Below are 27,805 nucleotides of genomic sequence, written 5' to 3' on the forward strand. Positions count from 1 at the left end.
TCACATTACTCCTTCCTAAGATAATCCTGGTTGTCAGCCACTCTACTGACATGTGCAGTACATGCCTACATCAAGAGCTGGGTTTATAATACCAAGAGATAGGTTTTATGAAGTCCTACACAGGTTGGACTTTAAAAAAATGCACCTAGCACATGTACTTGTATTTTTACGAGAATAAACCTTGTTCTACTTGCTAGACGTGTGCTGGGTCTTTTCCCTAGTGTGTTGTATTTTTTTTCTGGTGTGAGCTTTGAGGGGCTACTCTACAAATCGGTGAAGCTGATGTGATCCCAGATTTTACGCAGAGACAAAGGTTTTCTGTCCCACATCTGGAGGGACCATGCCCACCTGCAGTGATCAGTCCCAAGCGCGCAACCCGTAGTGGTGTACAAAAGCAATTTTGACAGAATTCCCATCTGCATGCAGGCCATTAATGGGACCCCGTGACGGAGGAGCTTGTGTGAACACACAGGCATAAGAATACCTCTTGCAGGAGAAAACAATGGAGGTGGACCCTGAGAAGGGAGTGGGGGAGTTGGGGAAAAGGTGTATGGGCTTACGTGTGTTGAAGAGGATGGGGTGAGTGTGCATGGTGGAATGGTGTGTGATTGAATTGAGTAGTGTGAAAAGACCATGTGGTGAATATATATATTCTTATTATATGAGAAGAGAAATGGAGAAGTGGGATCCTTTCCGAGGCAGGGAAGAAGATGGTGTCATATTTTGAAAAAAGATAAGAGAATACACAAGTAGGGGCTCTGTATAATTAGAGGGTTCAAATTCCTGTGCCCAATATATTTCGGGTGGTGGAATAAGGTGAAGTAGTGATTGTTATGTTCATTGTTTTATTTTGTTGTTTTAGTGTTTTTAATTTATATTGTGCAGTGGAAGGGGACCAAGTAAGGGCCTGTAGAAAAAGTGGCGCAGGTGGTGTGTGTGTGGAAAGTGTGTGTGTGTGTTTGTGTGTGTATGTGTGTGTGGAGTGAGTGTGGAAAAATGGGCTTTTGGTAGGGGGCAACAGGTTAGCGGGAGCAAAGAACTTGTAGGAATATTTAAGACAAACTACATTTTGATTATGGTGTGACATTTTCATATTTAAAGTTGGTTAACATGGGAGTAGTTACACCGTTATAATTCATGTGTAGTACATTGTCATTGTATAAGGATACAATTGAAAAATATCATAAGCAATGGGTGGTGGGTACACAGGGGGGGTGTTTTGCCCATGGCCAGAGTAGGGGAATGAACAATAGAGGGATATTGAAACAAATGTGCACATTTATGTGCGCTAAATATAAAGGTCAAAAGCTTCAATAGAGAAACAAGATTTTAGAGTTCTGGAAAATGGTGGAGGATATGGAAGAAAATGAGTGTAAATCACAGTGTGACAATGGCCCGACCCTGAGTGTAGTTAAAGCCTCAGTATGTGAGGAAAGACAGTAACCTCTGCCCTCTGTTGGACATTATCCAACCCTTCCCGCCACCGGATATACCAGTCCAACATATCTGCGCTTGTCTGCCACTCCCCCACGAGTTAATGCCCCCATACCAAACGAATACTAATGCTGCCATACCTGTGAATATAAAACCACAGTTAGAAGAGACTTTAAAGGCAGCACAAATGGAATTGGTGTGGTTGAGGGGCCTCAGGGAAGGAGGGAGCAAATTGGGGGAGTGGATTAGACAAATGGTAGGCCAGAGACATTTTGTTTATATTGGATAGCACTGCGTTCAAGGATGTTCACATTGAGAAGGCAAAGGGAAGGTGTGACGAATGATGGGCAGGAAGTGTAGACTACAGGACAGTGAGGTAGGGTGGAGATACACGTAGGGAGTTGCAGGAAAAAAGTGGGACATTATTTTTGAATTAGAGGATGAAGAGTAGCTGCTGGCAATTACCCTATTGGTATATAGCTTATGGGTCCATAGTAGAAGAGCAGATATGGGTGGGCAGCAGTGGCAAGGAAAAAGCTGTGTTGGCAAGAAGGGGAGAACGAACACAGTTGCCATTATTGCATAAAGGCCGAGGAGGGTGCAGTATGTACCTTGGGCTCAGATGGAGAAAAAAAACAGATTAAAGTGCTCACACTGCAGGGGCTGGGAAATGGATATATATATATATATTTTTTTTTAACAAACACCTGGTATCCCTTTAGCAGTGGGAGATATAAAAAGTTTGCCTGTAGCAACTGTGTGGGATAAGGAGGGTTTGTTTGGGTTAAGGCTGGATACTCAGGAGTTAACATAAATGATGATGTACATGATGGGGCGCACCTTAACGACATCAGAGTGCAGGCGTGCACTGCCCTTCGGCAGACATACCCTGAAACACCGGACCTGTGGTCCATAATGTACTATACAATGTGGGATGATGAAGACCCCACTCAATGCCTTTTGAAAGTACAGGAGATTTAGAGAAGCAGAGACGGGGGAACAGTGGGACCAGTCGGTGCTACTTTTGTACTTTGTTATCAAAAGGGGATTGCCCAAGGAAGTACAGAAAGCTCTTTATAGGATTGTGGGTAAAGAGGCAAAATGGTGCAATGAAATACAAACTATAATTTTACAACACTGTAAGGGGATCAAAGAAAGAGACAAGGAAATGTAACAAAGGTTGAAGGATGTGGAAGCGAAACGAGTACAGAAGAAAATAGCAAAAATAGCAGTTGAAGGGGTGGTTGTGGCAGTTACTCAAAAAAACTCAGCAGAGAATGCAGCAGCACGACAGACGCAAGCATAGTGGCATTATGGCCAGGCGGTAGGGAATGGAACGGAGGGTCTCAGTCACAGTTTCCTTAGCGGTACCAAGGAGGTCAGCATCGTGGAAGAGGAGGATTTCCAGGAGAAAGGGGGCAGAGATGGATTTGGAGAAATGGGGGCAGAGATGGAGAGCCGGACCAGTTCACTGTTGGGAGTGCAGAAAAATATTGGTCATTTTGTGAGGGATTGCAGAAGCAGGATGGGAGCAGGATACAAGCTGTACATTCCTGGCCCAATACCACAGCAGCAACACTTTTCAGCACCCCCGATGCCCATGTCAATACCATATGAAATATACCAAGCATATACACAGCTGCCACCATGAACCCCTCAGACACAGTTGTCTGCCTCACCTGGCATCCCAACACAAGTTGCACTTCCACGCCAATCATAAGGCACTGAGATGCCTGGAAGCAATGCATTCCTAATGGGACAGTGACACATTATCGAGGAGTAAGCATCCTGGGATGCAAACCTTTCGCGTTCCCAGGTACAAATACATATCCTGACTAGCACATCCCACAGAAATCTCTTGCATGACCAGTCTTGTCCATAACTACCCACCAAAATAATGGACCCTTGGTGAGTGCTGAGATAGAAAATAAACAATTAATCTTCATGTTTGAAACGGGTGCCACTAAATCATGTATTAGTGAAGGACATCCCATTATCAGGTGAAACTCTCGACATACAAGGCTTCTATTGTGCTGTGGCAACAGTTCCTTTTACAGAAAATGAATCCATCAGAATAGGAGGCAAAGTGCTTTGTGTACATCTATATTATTTTTGAAAACCTCACCAGTAAATTTGTTAAGGCATGATATCTTGCGCAAACTTAGTATGACCATCTCATTTACAGATTGGCGAAAGGTATGTGCTAGCACAGGAATGTTTACTGTGAGAGTAATGCTGAGAATACATGCTAGGAGGAGGTGGTGGTTTGTGGTATTCCTGTTCAGCCAATTTGTTTGAATATAGGATTACAGATTGACTTGATGCAGTGCCCTGGATCGGAAAAGTTGGTTGGTGGCTACCATCTGACTTTATCTTCAGACTTGTTGTGACCCCAGAGCTTGTGACAGGGACAACAATTTCACTGGATCTGCAAGGGCTGGTGGTGTCAGGGACAATATAGGCCTATTACATGGAGTGGCAACCCTTCGAATCACACTTAAACAAGATGTGGTGTTATCCTGGGCGAAACAATATCCACTGTCTGAAGAAGCAGAGGAGGGAATAAGAGATACCATTTCTGCACTCCTAAATAAAGGGATTATCATGCCCTCCGGCTCCCCATCCAATACACCCATATATCAGATAAAGAAGGCTAAGGGGTCAAGTTGGGGAATGATCCAAGATCGCTGTCCCTTGAATGACATCTTACAGGCGGAATTTTCAATAGTTCCTAATCCTGCAACCATTATGTGCAATATTATGTGCAGCATTCCAAAACAAGCAATGCATTTTACTACACCCAGACTCTCAGTATGTTACGCTCACCTGGCTCCCACAGAGGCGTCGATCAGAACTGGACGGCTGCGGTCTCCACCAATGTGACGCATAGGGCCGAGATGACAGACTGGACTGGCCCACCTAACTTCGTTTGCTTGGCCCATAGGAATATTCTTCTGCAAATGGAGAAAGGGAATTAACCACCCATGGAGTTGAGCGTAAATCCCCCCACACCCGCTGTTCTCCCCACTGATCACCTTTGATGTCCCCTCTTATAGTATCACCTGATGGTTTGAAAAGATGAGCTCTCCATCCTGCATGGAGCGCAGGGGCGCGTAGATAACCAGTTGCTTCACTGGCTCGAAGGAATTGGTGAGTTCCAGAACAATATTGACTCAGAGATTCCCGGCAAGACGCCGTAAGTATGTAGTTCATAAGAGTTCAAATGCCTGACTTTCATTCTTGTCCGATTCCAGGTTGCAGCTTGACCCTAGTGAAGAGTTCCTCGTGGCAACTGGTAATATTCTGGTAAGGATTTGTATTATCCAACACAGTTCGATAAAATAATGTCAATATGTAACCTGTTTCTTTCTCCCTTATTCAGGAGCTGAGAGAAAGTATGAAGTCTCGGGGAATAATACCTTAATACCTCTGGCGGTAAAATCAGGTAAGTCTATTGTGGTGAGGAGGGTTCCCCTTGTTAGTCCCTTTGTTTCACCTTGCTGTCCTTGTGTTTCCCCTTAGGGGCCAGGGTTCGGCGAAGATGCAGTGGAAGCTGCGCCGACCCGTGAAGAGGAATATTACCCCTGGTGGTAAAATCAGGTAAGTCTTTCAGGGGTAACTAATATTCCTCTGTGTATTCCCTTGACTCACCTTGCTTTTCTTGTCTTCTCCTTAGGTGCCGGAGTGCAGCGGGAACATGCAGGAGGATGCGGTGGAATGTGAAGATACTGCGAAGGCCGATGAGTTCAGCGCGGCACTGCAGCAGGCGAGGTGACACACATAAAATAACTTCTTTCTTCCAGCTCGAAGGCGCAATGGATCGGGAATTCAGGTAAGGATCAAAGGTTTTGCTCTTGTTCTAACCTTTTCTCCTTCTTTCTCCCTTTTTCTAGGAGCTCCAAACTCGAGGCGGGCGTGGCAGAAGGCTGGATGCAGACTTGCAGGCACGGTGAGTGTTACGCTGCTGGTTGCAGAATAACGCGAAGCGTGTGCTGCTCTTCGGGTGTGGTTTAAATAGCCTCCAAAGTAGTCGCAGGTAAGTATTCCTCCCCAGCCCCACCCAAGTAAAAAAAATAGTTCCTAGGTAAAGTAGTCCCTTCCAAGCCTCTTTTGGCTTGGAGCTCTTGCAGCATGGTCTGCATCAGGTAAGTTTGCAGCATGTTCTGCATCAGGTAAGTTTTAATCTATGAGCCTGGTGCCTATGGCACCAGGACTGACTTCCATATGAGCCTGGCGCCATAGGCGCCAGGACTGCACCCAAATAGCCCCTAGCAGGGGTTGTTGGGCTTGCTTGGGATAACTTGATGCCTGCTTCCGGGGTTGCTGGACTTGGTCTGGGTCCCCGGGGGTAGGCATCATGACACAGTATTCCACTGCATTTACACATGGTGGAAAGCAGTATGAGCACACAAGATTACCACAAGGTAGGAGATACTCAGAATCTGGCGGGGACAGGGGACACCTAGGGCACTTTGCTACAGACACAATCCAAATTGCCATAGGGCAAAGTGCTGAAGCTTTAACACCCCTATACACATATCTGTTGTTAGATTTATTTTAAGAAAGAAGACCAAATAATGACAGTTTTAAAAGCACAGGTACACATCAAATAAATGTTAAGATTTCTCCCATATGGCACAACATGTAAAGATGATTGTAATCTTTATCAAAACAGAAATAAAGTATGTGTGCACTGCTGAAACAAATGGTCAAACATTTGAAACCTAACAGGGATTTTAAGGAAACACAATTCCCTAAATCACTTTGAAGATCACAATGTATTGAGGGAGATTTGATATTGTTGTATTGTTCAACTGATGTGTTGGACTTGACTAATTCTTTATAGAGGGTCAAAGTAATTGATTGTCTTTCATGCAAAAACAGGTCAACATCAATATTTGAACGAGGTTCCTACAAATGAGGAAATAAAGTTAATAGATATGTTTCTGCACTGCTGGACTCCTGTGACATTGGCCATAGGAGGGAGAAGCTTACAAGTGCCTCAAATAATCCATTTTGGATTCAAGTCAAATAATGTAGATGAGTTTTTTTAAATGTACCTTTGGAACTATTGCTACAAAAACTACTTTGGTGACTTATATCACTGACAATACATTGGTGGAAAAGCCACTCTGCCGGTGTCCGATAGCACTGAGGTGGCATAGTTGGAAGGAACCCACATAGTGTGATTTCTGTTTATGGGGTGACAGGAGCACTCATCTTTTTTTATTTATTTTTTATTGTATTTAGTTTTATACAAAACTTTTTAACAATTCTTCAACATCAAGTTTCCTCATGTTTCCAACATGACATAACACACAATTAATTACATTTAAAAGGATAAGTAGAGAACACAAGTGGATATGCATCGATCCATAATCATTTGGCCATTCTTTAATTGAATAGATCAAGGTTCGTCTAAACACATACATCTTCAAAGTGTTAGAGGACTCCATAACTTTAGTTGTTTAAAAATCATTACAGCCCAAATGTCCAGTCTCTTGTTAACACTTTGTTTAGATAATTCACTGTGGCACATATTAGCATATTATTTTGGCCAACTAAAAGTACAGACCACCAGTCATCCATATTGTCATTAATTGGAGCAAACTTTCCCAGGGCGACAGTTTGTTCCGTTTTTAAAGCTAAGCAATCAGCTACCAAATGTCTCAACATTTCCCCGTGGATTCCACAGTGCCGGCATAGGTTGTTGGTAGTTTCTTTATCTTGTATTTGCCATAGCCTCTCTTTTGTTGGCAGCAGGTTCAATCGTAGACGCATGAACTGGTCACGATGTTATCTTGACGGAAACTGTTGCAGATATTTTGGAACATGATTTACAAAGACGATGTCGCTTATTGATGTCATCACTGACTTTAACGTAGAGCGATCATCCAGAGTCTTAGTCCAATCACTCTGGCTCACCTTTCTTTTTTCTGCACAAGGATTTGAATGGAAGAGCTCGACGGAGGCGTCTATGTGAGTCAGGTTATTTAAGATGTTAGTCACCCAATCCTTTAGTAGACCATTATAAAGAGTTTTCGGTTTTCCTTCAATATTAGGTACGGAACAGCTTGTATTGGTACCGACATCTTCCGAAATAAGGCAAAAGATGTCCATAGGACCATGGCGTTGAACGAATCTAACCCCAGTTCATATCTCTCTGCTACTATAGAGATGTTCAATGGGAGGCATCACATCTTCTTCCAACATTTCCCTTCAACCAGGCTCCATATCCTATAGTCGATGTTTAGGCCTGCTTCAGAGCCAAAGATAACCAATGGTTGACTTTCTGTCGATAGAACTGTATCATCAGTAAAAGTGTGAATTTTCCATATTCACGTTGTAGTTTTGCACCTTAACGGGCAAGGGTGTTTACTTTCGTTTTCAAGTCATTGATCCACTACCATTCTCTTATTGATGTATTGAAAGAAATCCCCAAATATCGGATGGTTTCAGTTCTTTGGAAGCAACAAACCATTTAAAGTTCTTCCCTCGGTTTCCTTGTTTAATTGCGAAACAGACTATCCTAGATTTCTCAAAATTGACTTCCATACAATTTGTTTTTAAGTATGTGTCCATACTGGATAATAAACATTGGAGGCTGATTAAATTTGAGTCAACAAGCACTATATCATCTGGTTATGTCACCTGACCATTTACCTTTGGAGGAAAGCTCTTGCATTCACCGAGTGCTTCTGGTAAATCTGCAATGTAGAGCTTGAAAATGAAAGCAGCCAGGGCAATCCCTGCTTAATGCCTCTTTCTTTTATGATGTTTACAGAAAGGTCACCATCGTTGTTTAAGCAAACTTTTATTGAGGTTTTTGTGTGAAATTGAATTAACATCTGCAGCATGTCAAGAGGGCATTTCCATTTGATTAATGTGTCCCACAGAAGTGCTTAATCAACTCTATCAAAGGCCTGACAGAGGTCCACGAAGGCAAAGAACAATGGTCTTTTATGCTTTATTGCTTCCAATTTCCTGAGGCTCAAAAGTGTCAAGTTAAGCTCTATTACAACCCCTCTCGCGAAGCCTATTTGTCGACTATCAATGATCTGAGCTTCACTTGCCCGTTTTGTCAATTTGTTTTGCAGTAATGATGAACACATTTTCCCGATCACATTTAACAATGCAATCGGACTTTAGTTGGCTGTATCAGCACAATCACCTTTCTTGTAACTAGGCACAGCTACCGCTGATGGTCAAGAAGAGGGGATTCTTCTATGTCTCACAATTTGTAGGAACATCGTTTCAATAAACAACGCCCACTAAGTCTTATGTTTTTTTTAGTTCCAAATTGGTAAGACCATCAGGTCCTAGAGCCCCAGAAATTTTTAATTTTGTGATAGGTTCTTCAATCTCTGAGCTGTTGTAATTAAAGTTCCAAGGCACTGAGGGGTCTAGGTATTTCATCGAATTATATGTGGAATTTGCTTTGAAGACAGTTGACAAATGATGCATCCAAGCCTTCTTAATAACACCAGCTACCATATTGGGAGCTAGGGATCCTGATCCGGCATTTATAATGGCCCAAGTGTCTTGACTTCTCTGTGTGCAAATGAATCCGAGCATCGTTTCGGCTTGCTCTTGTTCACAATGATTTTTTAACATTAACAGCCAATACCGATATTGTTGTTGCAGCTTCTTTTTTCCTGCCTCCAAATTGACCATTAGAGAAGTTTTTTTTAGTGATTTGATATCACTCTGGAGCTTTTTCTTTTTGTTGTTTATTGTTTTGCTATATGGATATTTGTGTATGTGCTTATTACTGCAATACCCATTTGTCAGTTGTTTATATTGAGCCAGTAGAAGCATATACTCAATGTTTCCATCATTGATCAAGGATTCTGCGCCTATTATTGTAGTGATGTTCTTAATCTCTGCTGATTGAATTCTAAGGCAATTGGGTCCTTGATTTATCTCAAGAGGTGTATTGTAGCATTGGGTTCTGTAAAATATCTTCGTGGTCCATCGCATATTTACGGCATTGTGATCACTCTGCTGCATTTCAAGAATTTCCAGTGTGTTAATTTTTGCAATTAGGTCACATGATACCCATAAATAATCCAATGTCTTGTAGGAGCCATTTCGATGCAATGTAGGGCGAGCTGGAATATTGCCATGGATTTGGCAATTTAGCATAGTACAATTACTGCTTGCTAATTCGTTGGACCATTATCTACAACTACTTGAAGTTCACCACATATCATCATTGACGCATTTGGATAGGTTGTCATAAATTCGTCAATTAGTGATGTCACTGCAGAAATGAAAGCATGTGAGGAAACTTTAGCCGGATTCCAGTAAACGTTCACTATCAGCAGGAATTTACATTGCTTAGATGTATTGTTTGTTATTTGAATCGTAGTTTCCTGTACTTAGGCTTTTGGATACTGGGACTTTGGATCAACCAGCCTGGGACGTCCTTTATCAAGGTTATAAATCCAGAAAAGGGACATCCAGTTGAATTTTTCAGGGCTGGTGTGACCGTTATCGAGAATCCCTCACATATCTGCACATTTCTCATCCAAGTTTCTTGGAGGCAGGTTATAATGTGCTAATTTTTGTTCAGTTCATTCTCTTGGAATAGGTGAAGAAATCCCCTTGTGTTCCATGATACCAGCAATCCTTCCTATTCTCGGTCTTCTGAAGAAAGCTAATGTTGTTTCAATTGTTTTTGTTTTTGTTTAGCTTTGTAGAGTAGGGAAATTTGTTATCTGAGTGATATTGTGTTGACTCCTTCTCTCTATTGGACCTCCCAAAATGCTCCTGGAAATCTCGTCTTTTCTTGATTCATTTGTTTTATGGGGGCTAAATCGCTGCGATGTCGGTGTCGATACGATCGTTGGAATCTTAGGCTCCATGCCTTTGTAATCAGATCGATCATAACCAAATGCTAAAAGCTTGTTTTTCGCATTTCTAATTGTCTGTGCTACTAGATGGGATTGCGCACGAAGAACCACCCAGTCAAATCATTGTTCTCATTGATATTCAACGATGTTGATGTCGTTGGACTTGATGGTTCTAAGACTTGGTACACAGCTCAGCAATTTCATGATGTTACTTGATGGTTCTAAGACTTGGTACACAGCTCAGCAATTTCATGATGTTACGCCGATTCAGATTGACCTCTTCATTGTTGTGCAGAATACATTCAAGTTGTAATTTCCTCATATTTTCAGAGTTTACATTTCCCGACTATTTGTCGTTAAGTTTGGATTTCCGGCTCTAGTCGCTTGTGCCACAGTACACCTTGGGTTCAGGTTTGAACTGCTCAGTTTGGTGTGATTGGTAGTTGGTTTTGTTGCTCGTTCAGCTGGGGCTGAGTCTGGTGTTCCCGTGCTGAATTTTGGCAGTTTTAAACAGCCCGCTTTCTTTGCCATTTGATTTGCGAGCTGGAGTACTTTCATTGGTTACTTCTGATTGCAGGCTGGACTCATCGCTGTCCTCGTTGATTGCGCCAGATTGAGTTCCATCATCTTCTTCATCAATTGAATATGTTGAAAGATTGGCCAAGTCTACAGAAGTAAAAGAGGCATTATCCTTGTCCTCATCGCCATCAATTCTTGGTTGTTTAGCTGGAAGGATGGTTCTTTCTGCAATGCTTGAGGTTATAGGAGGAGAGAACCTTTTATTTATTCTGGTCTTCTTCTGTGGACATTTGAAGATTGCAACCCGGAGATGGCGTAGTTAAGTTCCTGATGAACTTCTTTGCAGTGTTGGATTTACATTTCAGTCCTTTACCTGCAGGCTTTGGTTGCTTCTTGGTAAGATCTATTGAATTCGTTACCCTGGATCCCGGGACTGAGGACATGGCATTACCAGCTGAAAAGATACCAAATGTTCCGTTTTAGGCATCTTTTCTACGACTGGTGGAGATTTTGCTGTCACAATGGGTGCTTTTGGAACCGCATTCGAGAAAAGAAAGTCAGAAGGAATCATTACAACTCCAGTCAATGCGTTTGATTGCATATTCAAAGCAGCAGACTTGTTTGAGGGAATTACAGTCAATTGACGTGTTTCTAACGTGTCAACTGTAAATTGTCTTTGACTGAAAATATTTTCATAAGGCACTCTTGATTCAAGTCTATTTTTCTCAGGCAACTTGGTTTGTCTCTCTGCGGTGTTGCTCCACGGCGTTATTGATTGAGGTTGATTAATCACGTTGACATTGGACAGAGTCTCACCACGAGTTTGTGGGAACTGACACTTGCAGATCATGGGTCCATCTTTTATGGTGGACCTCCGATCATTGTGTCACATCCATTTTGTGCATTCTAGCACTGATTCCATTAGGTCACTGCTATGAGCAGTCTCATGTCTTATGATGTTGCTTATGCGGTGTTGCCATTTGGCAGAGGTGTCTGCTTCAAAATCAAGGCATTTAGGAATATGCTCTGCCATCGTCTCAAGTGCACCTACTTTGTGATTTACAGCAGCAATCAAGGCTGTCTGGTCCTGCATGGCTTTGTGTAATGATTCATATAGTTTAGTATGCTGGAACACACTCCCCATGATAATCAGGGCTGAAGAATCATTATGGGCTTTCAGAGCTAAAGTAAAAACATGGCTCTCATCGCAGTAAGAATACAAGTCCTACTCACTCACATACAATGTACTTCATAACGCATTCTGTAACCTTGTCACAAACCACTGTGTAACCCGGTTCTCTTGCAACCTCTATGTAACTTTGTTGTTCACCATGTCTATGCGCCCAGTTACCCTTGAGTTTGGCTGCGCTCTACAACTAACTAAACTAAACTAGTACAAGGAATTAGCGCTGTTGAAGAGGCCATCAATACGTTATTATAGATTTGTAAACCACCAGCAACCGATAAGTGCTGTTTGTTAGTTTGCAGATAGTCATTGTCAATTTGGCAGGGAGCGTTAGACGTGGATGCAGAGGTGTTTGCATCCTCTTTAGATCTCCCCTTTGAACGTTCAGTGTCATTTAGCTTATCATTTCATTTTCTCTGGGTCTTTCGGTGGAATTCAAGTTTGTACTTGGCGTTAGAGCTTTACCAGAAATTGGGGTACTAGTCAGTTTGCCTGCCCTTTCAGAGAGGTTTATATTTTGAGTTCGTCTCAATTCACCTAATGAAGGTGAGCAAGATAGTGGCGAGGGCGAGGTTCCATCACGTTTGTTTCATGTTCGTCCATCTGATTGAATGAGCAATTTCTACTCTCAGTTATGGTAGATTAAATGCTTAAAATGTCCGCTTTTAACCGCGCTGCTAATTTAGCCTCAAGGGCTGCGGCATCAGCGAAATGAAATCTTAATAATCCCAGCCCTGTCTTCCTTGTCCCAGCGTTAGTACACATTATTTGTTGCTCGATTCTGTGAGTCTAGACCGAAGTAGCAACTTGATCAGGAATACGGTTGTCATCTTCTGCCCTGCTCACGGACTGGCATAACAAGGGAACAGATAGATCTCAGACAAGCGCATAGGGGCAGCCTTTCGGCGCAGAAGCAGTTGTGTCAGTGGCACATATGCTCGTATTATTTCCAATTCATGCCACATTGGGACGTTTGCTGTTGGTGTCGGACATTCCAAAACACGCTGTGTTTCTTTCAACCAGTGGTGTAGGTTTGGTTCCATGGGCACTGAAAGTTCTGAAGCACTCTTTTTCGCGGCAGCTACTTCCTGTTATTGAAGTTACGTTGACATCAGCAGGGGAATTATTATCATTGACCACAGGAGGGTAACTATCCACTGCATCAGTTTTTGTTTTTTACGTTTTTTTGTCATCATATGTAAAAGAACCATCTTGCAAACTGGTTACGTGTTTTGCTTGATTCTAACAGTTCAAGATCTGTCAGCTCTGTCTGAAATCTCTCCGTCAACTCCTGGTTTATACATCTCATTTCAGAAGTGAGGGGGAGAGTTACGCAAAATGGCGTTTGGGACGGAGCAGCTTGGGGGCACTTCAGATGTTAAGTTACAATTCAGCGGTATAGTATTGCAACTATTGGTAGCTGACTCTGCAATACAGTCTGCGTCTAACACAGCAATCTTAAGCATTTCAAATGCATCTGATTTGATGATGGTGATGTCCCCGTGCAATCTGGACATAGGCGAACATGAGGCAACTACAGACACACTCACATTCTTATCAAGCACAGCGCAGTCAAGCTCACCTTGAGTGCATGAGAGGTCAGCGTTCCGCATTTCTAGCATTCATTTCTGATGAGTCAGTGGACCAGCTTCATGCAACGCAGCGCTTCGCTGATGAGAGCCATTGCCATCCTTGCTATCCTTCGAGCTGATTCAAAGAGTCATGATAGTACCTGGCATTACTGGAGAGTATTGAGAGTCAGTATTGAGAGTCATGCCTAACCTCTTACCGACTCAAAGCCGGTAAGACTCTGCATCGACGCTGCATCAGCTCCGCGGACACACAGGGTATTTCAGGTGACGTAGAGCAGTTATTGACAACAGACTTTCTCCAGTCAGCACAGCTCACAGTAGACGCTAAGACTCTCCGTTGACTCCGTGGATGCACAGGGTATGGTGAGTGAGAGGAGATCAAGGCAGACCCATCCTCACACCATTCACATGTATACACCATTGATGTTGTCACCAGTATTCAAAGGCAGCATTAAGAGTGTGGTGGGTGCTGATCTGCTTATTGATAAAACATATCACCTATCCACAAACAATAACCTGAACCAAAAAATAGGTTGTGTTTCACAATATGGATTTTGTTTTCATTATATAAAATACATTCAATATGACAAATAGGATAAATATGAAGTTGCATCTAGACCGATCAGCCCCATCTCCATGGCTGTTTGCCTTCTCCTTCACCATCTCCCTTTGGAAGAATAGGCACATAGTACAAAGGGCCAATTATTTCATAGTCAGTGAGGATCATGAACATTTGTTTTGTTTTTTGTGGCATTCAGTGTGCATGACAAGTTATTTTTCTATTGCTTATATTTCTTTCAGATCCGTGTTATCTTTATGTGATTTGCACACAGCAACATGAGTCAGGCTTTTCTGGGACATTGCTTAATGTAGCAAGAGTTTTGGTCATTACAAAGCACTGAATCTTCTAGCAGGACAAAGCTTGAACTGTTAAGAGGCTCCACAGTGGTTTTACCTGTGCAAAGAAAGCTATTTCAATGGAAAGGATCCTTCCAAAATATGTCCACCAGTTCTGAGTTCAAGAATACTTGTTGATGCTGGATAAGGTTGTTAATTATACAGAGACAAGGAAATATGCGATGTTTGGATATATAACAATAATTTCAGAGCCTCTCACTGGTTGGTCGAAGGGTTGAATGGAAAGTGGGGGAGGGAGAGAGTGAAAGAAGGGAGCAGACAGGAGGAGAGTTGTTAACAAATTAGAGTGAGAGTGGTGGTAAAAAAGAGGATCTGGGTGGAGGAGCATTTGAGAGAGGGAGAGGAGTTGCAGATAATAGGGCTGAGAAGATAGCTCTGGGGAAACAAGCTGTCTTTGAAGAAAGACAGCACCAAGCAGCATGGGTTCAAAACCTGCTCCAAGGCACGAAACGTGATTTAAGAACCCAATTGTTTATAATGAGCACAATAAAGGTCACCAGATCCACTTACTCATTTGCCTATTACCATACATGCTGCAATACTTTGGTCAGCACTTAGCACAAGTATCAATGAAGCCAACAGTTTTGGTTCATCTTTAAGCATTTTATAGGCATTGTCATCATAACTCTGGGCACTAATGCTAATTACCATCTATTTCCATTATGAGCCCAGAGAGCAGCACAATTTGTCAGATACTCTCATGACGGGCTCCGGTACTCACACCATGTACCATATCTTGCTTCCCTATACCAGGTAATGACATCAAAGCCCTGACACTCAACATTTAAAGGTTGTCTTATTGAAATTCAAGGTATGCATACCATCACCTGGGACTGCCTTCAATAAACTAGGTTTTGCACCATTAGCATTCAATACCCAGGTGCACACACCAATGTAATGGCTATTCACAACTAGTATAACAGTTCAAATCTCCATAATAAGAGGCAGTGCCAGGTTCCCTCGTCTCTAGATAGCACAACAGTGAAAGATTTCATTACACCCAACCTGGACATCAATGGCAGCTTCCATTATGCCCACTTTGCACAGAAAGACCAGATACCAATAAGCCAAGTTATCAAAAGATATGGAGGTTTAAATGTACCAAGTTACCACAGTGAGGACATATTCCATTATTTGCACTTATCACAATAAAGCAAGATATCATTATGACCACCAGCACAGTAAGCCCAGACCTCAGTATGTCCATTAACCATCAAAGACAGATCCTGTAGGTGTGTGTGTGTGGTTCAGTGGGATGAATATATGTTGTGCTAGGGCAGAGTGAGCTGCAGGGAAATATGTGTGTAGTGAGAGAGTGTGTGTGTGTGTGTGTGTGTGTGTGCCTGCAGGCACACAGAGTGCAGTTCTGAGGGTGGTGTGCACAGAGCATATGCGAGGTGTTTGTGCAGTACCCGGACAGTGTGTGTGCTTGAGGCCATGGTGAAGCAGTACTATGTGTGCTAACAACGCTGAGGCAGTTTGTATGTGCAGTGTTGGGGCAGTATGTGTGTGCAGTGTGGGGGAGGTCCGTGTATAATGCAGGGGTGTGTCTGTCTTTGTACACTACAATGAAGTGCTGGGGACAAGGTGTGTGGCGGCGAGGTTGATTTGTGTGTACAGTACAATACTGTTGACAGTGTGTGAGCATGTGTGCAATGAAAGAGCCTGTGTGAGTGCTGGAGACAGTATGTTAGTGTTTACAGAGCAGTTCTGGAGATTTAAGACTGCATGCAGTTTAGATATGGTGTGAGTGCAGGGAGGGAGAAAGTTTGTGAAGAGTAGGGTTGAGGCTGTGCACATTCATGCATTCTGTGAATGATGCGAGTGTAGAGCAGTGTTGGGGCTGTGTTCATGTGTCTAGTGCAGGGGATGGTGTGATTGTAGAGCAGTGTGGGTGTGCAATGGGGGACATATGAACTGTGGGATGCAACAGAGTGTGCAGTGGGGAGGTGTGTATTCACAGTGCTAGGTGGTGCAGGTGTGCCATGGAGTATGGTTTATGTGCAGTAAGAGGTGTTGTGGGTGGCAATCCAGTGGATTGGTGTATACACATGCTGGCGAGGTTTGTGTTCGTACATGTCTAGGGGCTTGTGTTTGCAAATGTGCAGTGCTAATATCTCCCTGGTGAGTTCTGGTATGTTTATTGCCAAAGCACACTTGGGCAAATGTTGTATCTGCTTCATTTTTTATAATTAAAGGAGGTCAATAATGGTAAACACATCTCAGAACAGATTTCCGTTCAATGTACCTAATACATCAAAAAGAAATGCCATTCTCTCGCTGTTTTGCTTTGCCAACTTTTAGCCAAAATCAAAAATAAACGTATATATATTCAAAAAATAACATTGTTATTATGACTTATGACTATTATGACTATTATGACTATTATGACCATTATGACTATTACGACTTCCTGACACAATCATGCAGCTTCTTAGCAGTCTAGTAATCAACATATATTTCTAAGACCCACTCAAGGGCACTCGTTTGATCACTTTCAGTAGGAAGAAAGTCTGAGTTGGCTAGGATGGGATGGGATGCAGCTGGTGCATCAACTCACTCAGCTATTCTACCACCTATATCATGTAAATGTAGTAAATGTCCAGCAAAAAAGCACAAGCACACATGTACTGAGAGTATGTACATGTGTTTATGAGCAAAGTAGCTGGGTTCTGTATTATTTGGGTCAGTCTGGCAGGTGGCTGTGGGGCAGGGCCAGCTGTAGATTTATAAGGCTGGCAGGGATTTTTTTAGTATGATGTTAGGAGCCCACTTAGAACTGGAGGCCCTGCTCTGGGGTGATTGGCGAAGTTAGCAGGCAGCAGCTCTTCTCCAGGAAAAAGCAAGTAGGTCAGTAGGAAGTGAGACCAAGAAGTAGTGTTTCCAGAGCTGGGGACTGAAACGCGCCTTCAGGTACAGGTTGGAAAACTGCAGCTCAGCCAAGACTCCTCTTTTCAGGTGGTAAATTATGTTTTACTCAAGCATCTATCTTTTATCTGTTCTTTCATGTTGAACCTGGGTTGTGATTTGCAGAAGATATTTTGCCCTCCCAACCAAAATGTTTAGGAAAGGTCACCTTCCTTCTTAAAAATGTGGCTTCCGGTAATGATTGTCACATCTTCTTTCTGTGGCAACCTGTGCCACAGATTTCTGGTCATGCCCTCGGCAGCAACTGCTAATGAAGCACCGTCTTTCTTAACGTGTGATGTTTTTGTATCCAGGTGGTACAAAAGCACATGTCGCCTCTCCTACACATCACATACAAAAAAGAATCAGCGTGTGTTTAAAAGGAGAGGAATTCTAACCCTGCTAAATCTAAATAAAGCAAATTAACGGTAAATGTGTGCAGGAAAATCTGAAATCATTTGGCACCCAAAGATGGCCCTGACTGTGTTTTTGTCACAGGTCAGTGGATGTGGTGAGAGTGAGGAGGGGTTAATGGCTTTTATTTGCTTGTAATACATTTCGAAATTACAGCCATTCTATTTGAATATTAATATCTTTTAACTCTGAATCATACTAAGAAAATATTACTTAGTGAGTGTAACATTACAATCTTTTCACTATCCTTGAAATTGTGCTTTGAAGAATTCCTTTGATTTCTCGGATTAGCCTTCCAGTCTCTGAAAAGAAGGTGGAACAGAGTACAACAGCATCCAGCTATGGACCCAGTCAGCCCCTAATCCACAGGACAGTGACCTTAAAGGGAAGTTATGTTTAAATTGTGCTACTAAACACCTATCCCCTTTACTGAAAAAATTATGCTAAAGGAACTTTATGGTTAAAGCGCCCTACTGAAAACTTATGAAATTCACTAGAAAAAAAAACGTTGTTAAAGGGACGTTATGGTTAAATTGCCGTAATAAAACCTATCAAACTCAGTACAACAACTATTTGAAAGGGAAATTATAGTTGCTTTGCACTAACAACAACCTATCCATATTATGGTTACAAGTACAACCGAAAAACCCCAGAACTTCACCAGTGATGGTAAGCTAAGCAACCATGGGCCTCATTACACGGTAGGTGTTAAGTTACGTCATTACCGGCATGTCACTAATAACGTGTCCGGGTAGGAGCTTGCCCGCTAATTGCGTGGCATCACGAGTACGCGGGCACAAGCTTAGCGCCATGCCGTTAAAGCACCCATAAAGTCCCTTAGCGGCATCCAGGAAAGAGCTGTTAGCACTTCCGCTGTCCTATAAAACGGCATTAGCAGTGACTGTTAAAAGCTCTGACCGTTAATAGCGGTCATCGCTAATAGCAGTGACCATCAATAAGCGGAACCGAAAGTAGCGTCATCGCACAGGAATGGGAAATAGCATGGTGGCCATCTTTAAAAACAGAATCCATTGCCATCCTCTGCCCCCAGGACCTCCATCCATACCAGAGCCTTAGTAAATCCTTCAGAGACACACTGACAATGCCCAAGGCAATTAAAAAAGGAGCAGAGCGGCATTGTAAGGAGCGTTTCACTAATGAAGAGCTCACAATGCTCGCAGACACGCTTGCTGCCAACGCAGAGGTGGTGTTCGCAAATGACATGCGGTGTGTCACCCTGATAAAAAAAAGGCAATCTGGCCATAGCTGGCCCATAAAGTCAGTGTGGTGGGCACCACCCCCCACACTGTGAAAGATTGCAGGAAGCGGTGGGATGATCTTCGCCTCCGTGTACGCAGCATCCTGGCTGCCAACCGGAACCTGGGCATGGCCACAGGAGGCAGTGGAGTGGGAGGAGACCTGCTCAAGCACATAGGGGTCGAATCCATCGAGGGAGTCGGCGACATGGAGCGTGGTGCGCCAACATCATCAGATGGAGATGAGTGTCCACACCAAACACTGCACTGTGAAAGATGAGGTACCTCCCCAAATGTGAGTCCTAAATCATCTCAAGGATGTGGCCATCAAACATACATGCACACAACACTGCCCATATGTGATTCACATCCCAACACACACACATGCATGCATTACCACAGACACGTGTCACCCAGACTCATGCATGAATGACCCACCCAACAGTGTAACGACCTGTATGCCCAAACATGAAGTCCGAATGCATAGAACAGCATGAACAACAACTGCATGAAGCACGTTTACCAATCACCAATGCCATCCCCCTCTTTGTCCCCCACAGGCTCACAAAGTGACAGCGATGAGCAGGACACTGCGACGCAGGCTCCCCCTGCCAAGAAACAACCCAGGACAAAGGAGTCAGGCAACATTGCCGCCACGTCGAGGGGCACAGGGAAGAGTGCCCTCCCGCATTGGTCCAAACCCACCAAGCCACCCACGCCACCAAGACGTGAACCTACGCCAGAAGCAATTGCAGCACCCACTGTAGTAATCCCCCACGCATGATCCACCTGCAGAAGGGACACTGTCTGCTGCCAATAGTTCCATTGGTGAGGCAGCAGCCACAGCACCAATGTCCGATGTGGAGGACACCTGTGACTTGTCCATACAAGAACACACACCCAGCCCCTAGCAGTCAAAAGAACCGAGCTCATGCCCCACATCGCATTCCAGCAGCCATGGCCAGTCTGGTGATTAAATAGTGGCACAGTGCTGGAGTCCACCGGTGCCATCACCTGATGCTGGATCAACAGAACAGGACGCCGCACCCACCCCACGAGCAAGACACAGTGCCCATGACATGGCCATCATCAGACAGCGGCAGGAGGACATCACTGCGCTGGTTGGCCAGCATGTGGATGAGGCAGCACGTTTGAGGGAGGAGTGCAGGGAGCATGCAAGGGACAACAGGCAGTCCATGGAAGCCAGCACCAACAGGCTATGTGATGAGATGTCACTTGTGAGGCAGGTCCTCACACGCATAGCTGACACAATGGACAGACAGAATCCCCCCACCAGCCCTGGAACAACCGTGCACCTCCTCCACTGCCAGCTCAAGGCAGACCAGCCCCCGGTGCAGGTTCTTGTGGGCTAGACGGTGCACAACCCCTCAACCCCCCAACGGTGGAAGTGGGGATGGGAAATAGGGCCAGCCAGTTGTTGCTGACACATGTACAGCTGGGCAGCACTGTTGTAGAAGCCATTCATGGAAGTGTTATGAGGGAGGGGGTGTTAGGAAGAATCCTCTGCAGTGCCCTTAGGGACCACTACACCTGATTAAGACTACAGGTGGCAATACAAGTTTTACCTTTGGTACAAGCCCATACTACTAAGTTATAGTGGTAGCAGTAGCAGAGTAGCCAGGCTTATCTCAAGAGTGTATGAGCAGTAGCAGAGATTACACAACACAACTCAAAATTACTTTGACTCAAGCAAACACTGGCTCAAGGTTTCAGGTAAAAAAAATATAAGTATATTTATTTTTAAACCATCAGTTATAAACACAACACCTCTATTAAACTTTAAACAAAACCACATGTTTAATATACTACAACTAACGAATTCACTTTGTACAGTAAGTCTCAAGGTAAGTACCCTCTGTTTGAATGAACCGGTGTTATGAAGAAAACACGATACCGCGGATACGGTTGCAATCACTTTTTGACAGTTCGGTCTACTAAATAAACGCGTATCCGTGACATGAAATGCTACCGGGGCAAAAACACTCTTAGCACCTGAGATACCCAGAGGGAGTTGGAGGCCAAAATCACAGGCAATATTTAGGTTAGGCAGGCAGTATCGAGAAACACTCAGAAACAGGAGTTCAAAAGTCAAACGGTCGGAGCCAGGTTTAGGTGACACCGGAGGCCTGTGCCGAAGATCACACTGTCAGACAGTTCACGATTCCGTGTAGCCAAAAAGTACTTGAATATTGTCAATGTTCGGAAGCAAAAGTTATAAGGAGGAGGGAAGACAAGAACGAGCCTTGAGGATGAAGAAAAGGGAGTCACCCAGTTTCCTCGAGTAGAACACAGTACCTTATTTCCATGATGCAGCTGGTGCCCTGGCAGTTGTTCGTGTTGGTTTCCCGCAGACCCACAATTCCTGGAGCTTCATTGTGAAGGAGGATGTCTGAAGGGGGTCTGCACCACACAGGAATGAAGCCGACAGCAGTGACAATGCAAAGGTATGCTCCTTAAGAACAGGAGAGGCTCAGCAGGTGGCTATCTGGACCACTACAGCAGTTTGCAGCGATTTCAACCACGGCGGAGATCTCTGGCTGAAGAAGATGATCTGGTTATCCCCACCAGGCTCAAGGGAAGAAGACTCTGGACTGGATCTTCTCTTAGTCGTCGAAGGGTAGATAGTTCAGGACTGCAGCAGGGCTTCACCGGGACAGGGTAATTGCAGCAGCTGTTGTTCTCTCCACTTCTCTTCGGTTCCTTGTAGTTCCAAAGGCGACTCTGACTTCTAGCCCAAGAGAACTGCCTTTTATGCGCAAAACCCCCATTCAAACAGCCTGCCTGTCAATCACGCAGCAGGGGGGTTGTCCGGCCGGGACAACCACCTCAGCCAATCATGGCAAAGTGCGACTTGGGTTCCCTAGGATACCCTTTGCAGGGGGTGACTACACCCCTTCCCCACATTCAGTCTACCTAGACACCCAGGCACCAAGAGGAGGGCATCTCTGCAGAAGCCCGGCAAAAGACGGTGAACAAAGAAGGCGAACTTAGTTTGCAGCGCAAAGTAAAACACAAGAAGGACTTTAACAAAAAGAAATGGCGAATAAACCCAACCGGAGCCAAAGAAAGACGATTTGGTCAAGCGGGTTTATGTTCGAGGCTAATATAATAGCCAAGAACGGTACCACGTTTAACTAATATAATCGTGGTAGAAAAGTTAGGGTAGATACCACTGCCACCAGCCAAGTCTAAATGTTAAAAGAGCAAAACAATGCTCAGGGAGGTACAGACAGAAAAGGGGTACAGATTATCCCTTTCCAGTACTCCATGTAAGATGGGGTGTACTGGGTGTGTGGTAAAAATGACTATATAAAGTAAATGGCAACTTTAACTTTCTCTGGGGGACAGTAGTCAGCCCCAGTGAAATGAAGTCAGAGGGAAGTCTAAAAGATACCCCTGGGTTACTACAATAAAGGTGCTGTGTAACTCATACAAGAAAAGGGGCACTTGGAGTGGTGTGCTCCAGTGCCCAAGATCACACAATGAGAAACAACACATAAGCCAAAACACATGTAAGAGAGGAAAAATGATGTACACTCTTACCAGGTGGAAAAAATAAACTCCAAAAATCCAGCAAAGCTGCTGGGGCACTCACTAGGTAAGGGAAATTATCCCTAGAAGGAGAATTCTCCTTAACAGGGGTAAGGGCTTTTTGGGAGTGTTGTGGGGGGAGGGGGTAAGGGTCTTTTGAGAGTGTTGTGGGAGGAGGGGGTAAGGGTGTTTTGGGAGTGTTGTGGGGGAGGAGGGTAAGGGTGTTTTGTTTTTGTTTGATATGCGTAGGAAATCATGTAAATCTTCCCATGCATATTCTGCACAACTTAATGTAACAAACCAAGTGGGTGTACCAATGTTTCTGATCATACAACGTACATTTCCATGATGTTGAAACCAGTACTCTTTAGTACCACGCATACTTGCTAATAGATTTGTAATATTTGATTGTAAAACCTCATCTTTTTGTTGAACTTTTTGTGATAATTGTGTAGCTGTCATATTTTGAAAGTGCGATACTCATTTTAATATGTGTGCAACTCCGTAACATAAAGTTGCTAGTTCACTTTCAAAGAGTAGGTGGAATATGTATTCCACATTTTGTCTAAATCTGCGATCTTCAGAATACATCCGTAATGAGCGGTATTCTGATGCTGATATTTGAATAGGTCTATCATCGTACCTTCCTCCTTTGCCAGTAGGAAAGAGTAGAGGAAAAGCATGTGCTTTTATACTTTTTTCCCATATGCTGATTGGTGATCCTTTTGTTTGACGCATTTGGTATGTTTCCAGTGCATCTTCTATGGTGTCATTAGAGTGCAATGGATGAATTGTATAAAGTGTTTGATATTGTAGCAGGATCTAGGAGCTCAAATTGACCAGATTCTTGTGTCTCTTGAATTATTTCAGTTGTATCCTTCAAGTTTTCTTCAATATTAATTTCTTTGTAATATTTATTATTTTCTTTAAGCAAGGCTTCTCTAACTTTATGTAAATCTACCAGCTGTTGCCAAATTTTTTTGTCTTTTGTAGGTACTCCATTTACCAAGATAATTAAAGATTGTTGCATTGGACGTTGCACTCGTAGAGTTTGCACATTTTCTTTTAGATCTAATGGTAAATACACAACTTTTCCACGAATACCTTTCCCTAATTCAGAGGGAGGTAATTTTGGTTGAAGGCGTATTATTGCTTGAAATGGGTGCACTGTTTGAATTATGATGCTCTCATATAAATTAAGTTGTTGAAGGGGTTTTGGTAGTGGATATAATTCCAAATTATTTGTGATAGCACGTGAAGGAGTTTGGTTGTTGTCTGTAGTGCAGTAACTGCAAAGTATTACGGGGTCAGTTATTTCAAATGTTTTTTTCTGCAATAAGGTAGAGAGCTAATTCAAATCATTTAGAATCTTCATTGTCTTCTATTCTGTATGATAGGTCTACAGTTTTTGTGTTACTTTTATAAACATTTCTGCGGCAACATACACACACACATGGTTTGGTACTTCAGCTGATGTACTTTAAAATTTTAGTATTTCTTTTTTGTATGTGTGTAGTAAAAGGTTGCCATGTGTAGAATTGTTACTAATTTGGTTTACAGCTATTTCATTCTGTAAGTGGGTTTCACTTCCAAAATATTTTTTCTGGATATAGTCGATTTCTTCTAGTAGGTCTTTTGCTGTACCATGTAGAAGAATGTTATTAGAATTGGCTAGTGCTAAAGCAGGACTTTTAGCATAGTACAGTTTATAAACTAGATCTCCTATAGTTGAATGATGTGTTGATATCCTTTTGATATCATGGAAGGTGGTTTTGCAAATAGGTCCTGTAATGCAGGCCAATGAATGTCTTTGTAGTCCTGTGTACTTGCGTACTGGACAGGTATCCATATTTTGCAGTAGTTTAATTTTGATTTTGTCTTTGCTTTTCACATATTGATTGAGGAATTGGCGTAAAGACTTGAAAAATTGTTCGGGAATGTTACACATTGACGTGCATGGCCATGTGTACACTAGATGATCTGATTCAGTTGAATGGAGGGGTAATTCTAAGTTTTCAGAGAATATATTTGTAAGGAGTACTTCTTGTTCCATTATGGTATTATTAACTTTTTCATAACCTCGACCACTGCTATGTATGGCAATTGTATTTGTTTGCTTTTGTTTGTACGCTTCTTCATTAAAGTATGGTTCTGTGCTCGTAGTGTGACTCCATTCACCTCCGCAGATACTTAAGAAGTTCTTTCTGTTGACATTTCGTTTATTGAGAAGTCTTTTTTGTAATTTAGTTATTGGTTTTGTTAGTGCTTTCATTTTGTTTAACACTAAATACATAACTTTCTTTTGAGAAGAATTGCACTGTCTATCAACGCTTCTAAGATTAATTTCCTACGATAGGTTTTAAGCGTTGAACCTGTTTTCTCTCCTGTTTTTATAAGATTTTGAAGGACTTTGTGATGGAACATTTTGGCTAAAATACTTTTCTGGTATGCTTACTTTTGTACTATATCAAGATTTAAAGAAGCAGTTTTATCTGTAGTGATAGCTGATTTTCTGTTATTTTTTTTTTTGGTTTGTTTTACATTTTGATAGAGGAGGCAAAGTTTTTGTACTTGAAATTTCTTTTGTTTCACTAAATGACTGTATTAGCTGTTTTGTTTCAACTTTTTTTTTACAAATTCTGCTGGATATGGATGCTTATGTTGGACACTTATTTTAATTTGCTCTACTTCTGTGTTGGTAGGCATTCTTTAGGGTCTGTTGAAAAATATAAAGAAGGTATGGGTTGGGGTGTTCTGCAATGTATGTGTGCTGTGTGCATGAGTGTTTTAGTAAGATGATAAAGATGTATGTAATGATGTGTGATTGTGCATTGGGAACTACAGCTAGTAGGGATGGGGGTTCTTGAATTAATGTGTTACTAAACTGGGTTTCCGATGACAGAAAAAAATAAGCTAGTGGTGTGGAGAAGTATAACTAATATATCTAAATGCTATACAATTAAAACAGTTGTTTGTTCTATAACATCTAAATACTAGCGGATGAGTTGGGTAATTTGTGTGTCGAAAAATAGGAATTTGTGGGCCATTCTGGCTGTAAATCCCTGTTTAAAACATGGGGATTTTTGGACAGAATGGTGCAGAATCTCTATTTTTAGGCACAGAAATAGCATGAATTAACCTTACAGTGTGTTAGTAATAATACAAATATTATTGTGAGATTCTACTTACTTTTTTTCTAAAATGAGCAGGTTACTTCTTAGTTGTTCTTTGTACTTCAAATTTGGCTGCTTCTTTTCAGGAGAATGGTCTTCACTGCAATTGTAAAAGAAACACATTAGTAATTTTGTTCGTATATAGCACTGTTTTAGACATTGATTTTTTTTAATTGAAATCCTCAGCGCCTTCCTCAAAACCATTAAAACTATCTTGTTTACAGAAGATACATCGCACCAGTTGAATACATATCATATGTTCTTAATGAATAAATTGTATTGCAATGACTAACTGTAGCAAACAAAATATCTTTACTATGCCTTGTGAAATTCACAATGTACCACTGAATACCACTATTCTTGTTACTAAGCTCTTCCAAGTAATAGTGTCTCAATGTCATGGGATGCTTGACCTATATAAATGTAAGTAATTAAATAAATAAAGAAATAAAAGAATAATGTAATTGTACAAGTATTATTGTTTGAGATTTGAACATAGAGTGTGCATACAATTTTGTTTGACTATATGTAGTCTATGGCCCTCATTACGACTGTGGCGGTAAGTGAAAAACAATGCCGGTAAAGGATTACCGGCATCGCTTACCGCTTCGGCCGATTATGACCCGAGATAGCGCTATTAGCAGCACCGTAATTAATTACGGTGCCGGTAAAAGCACCAAGGGTGCGGGCACGCGACCCCCATGACGTAAATACTGCCATGGCGCTAAGAGGGGACATTACGAGTCACAAAGACATGCAAATAACACCTTTGTGAAGGCCGTAAAGTACCTTACCGCCATGGTGCTAATACCGCCATCGTGGACCAACCGTAAATGGCCATGTGCAGTGTTCCCAGCTGCCACAGGTGCACACAATCAGCACATGTGGAGGCAATACAGACTGGCAAGCACAAAAGGAGCACACCTCACCCCTTCCCACACCCAGTCACACTCCAAAATGAATCCAATACTACTAGCAATGCTGGGGCTCGAGGACCTGATTGCAGTGAAAAGTGCTACAACAACAACTACAAGAAGAACAACAACAGGCAGCACAGAGGAGACACAGGAGGAGGAGGGCAAGGCAGGGCCAGCATGCCCCACCAGCACAGCCAGTGCCACCACGCAGGCAGCCCCCAATCCCATGCATCTGAGCCAGTCCATTCAACCTAACCGCTGAGTAGATCCACACCCTTTACCGTCTGGATCGGAACACCATCACCACCATTGTGGACATGATACATGACGACATTGTCAGCCTGATTGAAACACGCACCGCCATCCCACCCCTACTGAAGGTAGTGTTTGTGCTCCACTTCCTGGCCACAGGCACCTACCAAAATACAGTGGGGCAACTGCATGGCATTTCACAACCATTATTCTCACATGCGTTGAACCAAGTGCTTGATGCTCTCCTCAAGCACACAGACGAACACATTTCCTTACCACGGTCTGCCCAGGAGATCTCAAACCCCAAAGTGGGTTTCCATTCACTGGCCGGCCTACCTGGTTGCATTGGCGCCATCGACTGCACCCATGTGGAATTGGTGGTCCCACATGCCATGGAGCTAGCGTACCGCAACCGTAGGCTATACCACTCAATCAACCTGTAAATGGTATGTGACTCGAACAAGATCATCACACATTGTTGTGCAAGATTCCCCGGATCAACCCATGATTTAATGGTCTTGCAGAATTCCACGATTTCATGCAATATGGAGCAACATGCAGGGCAGAGATCCTGGCTTCTCGGTGAGTCGCATGTTAGGCTCATGGAAATGTGATGTGGGTAGGTGATTGAGGCATAGATGCATACTTCACCTGGCTGAGATGGGGGGGTGCATACCTCACCCAGCTGCGAGTGCCAGAGGGAATGGAGCAAGCTCATACCCCAAAAGCAGCCCAGACTGGACCTGACACCTGACCACATAATGCAAGATGTAAGCAGCCCTACCATGCGAATGAAGAGGTGTCCCAACCATCCCACAGACATCTGCATG

Source organism: Ambystoma mexicanum, chromosome 3p (genome assembly GCF_040938575.1).
Source record: "Ambystoma mexicanum isolate Mex_15411 chromosome 3p, UKY_AmexF1_1, whole genome shotgun sequence".
In the NCBI taxonomy this organism is placed as follows: domain Eukaryota; kingdom Metazoa; phylum Chordata; class Amphibia; order Caudata; family Ambystomatidae; genus Ambystoma; species Ambystoma mexicanum.